Consider the following 1,260-nt stretch of genomic DNA (forward strand, 5'->3'; position numbering starts at 1 on the left):
GTCTAATATCAATCTGTCAGGAGATAGTGACAGAATGAAAAAATATGTAAAAAATACATTTTTAGAAAAGTTACATACTGCACCTTTAATAACGTTTATTTCTGACTATTGTTTTTAAATTCTGCAGTTTATTGTTTATTTATTTTTTTTATTCCGCATGTTTTCATTTACTTTCTGGAGGTTTTGCTCCAGATACAAAAAGAGGCTTTAATTTTGTTCGATGTTTCCACGGAAAGACAATAAAGTCAGATTGTCAAGAAAGTGCCCTGAAGTTGAACTCATGCAGTTCATAAGTTCACCAGCAGAGGGAAACAAACCGTCACAATCAACGTCAGTGTCTTCAGAACAACGCAAACTACAAGACTGAAGCTGATTCTATAATTAAACAGACTTAAAAATTCGAACTGTCTCATATTTCAAATTAAAAACACATTTTGTCATTAAAACCATAAGCAGCTCTCCTTGTTCTGTATTTTTTTTTAGAAAATCTGAATGAAATCTGGGCTGAAGGAAATTGTTTTGCAAATCAATTTATTGTTGACACAGATTTTTGAGCCACTAATTCATACTAAAGGTAGTTTAGAGAGGTTGGCTGCAAGGGGAGAAAGGAGGCCACCAGTTTAAAGAAAATTACCCCATTTTGTTTCCCGTTCCAGAACTTCAGTCCTGAGTGTTTTGTGTACCTGAATCTCCAGGATTTACACATGTGAATCTCTGGGAATTTTGTTTTCATAAAATGCTGCAACCAGTAACTGAAGTAAAATATAACAAATGTAAACAGCATTGTCTAGAAATATAAAATGTGGTTTGTACCACACATAAAAAGACCATTTGTACACTTAAAATGTCAACATTGCAGTGTGACAAAGCAATGAAACTCAGTCAAACAGTCAGGTTACTGATTGAATCATGACACTTAACTTTCTGTGTAATCTTTATCATTAGAAAAGACACAGCTTTAGATAAAAAAACATTTTAACTTATCAATGTTGTTTTATTGATTTGTATAATATTAGGAAAATGTTTTTTGTCTGAAACATATTAAACCAAAAACAAATATTTGGGAAAAATACAACTGTTAAAGCACTATTAAAATGTTAATGCCCTCAAAATATGTTTTAAAAAGTAATCAACGACTAAAAAATAACCTGTAAAACACATAAACGAATAGGAGTGCATATGAATTAGGTGTTTTAAAGCAGAGAGAGGGAGAGAGAGAGAGAGAGAGAGAGAGAGAGAGAGAGAGAGAGAGAGAGAGAG

The sequence above is a fragment of the Austrofundulus limnaeus genome, unplaced genomic scaffold, assembly GCF_001266775.1.
Source record: "Austrofundulus limnaeus strain Quisiro unplaced genomic scaffold, Austrofundulus_limnaeus-1.0 Scaffold15, whole genome shotgun sequence".
In the NCBI taxonomy this organism is placed as follows: domain Eukaryota; kingdom Metazoa; phylum Chordata; class Actinopteri; order Cyprinodontiformes; family Rivulidae; genus Austrofundulus; species Austrofundulus limnaeus.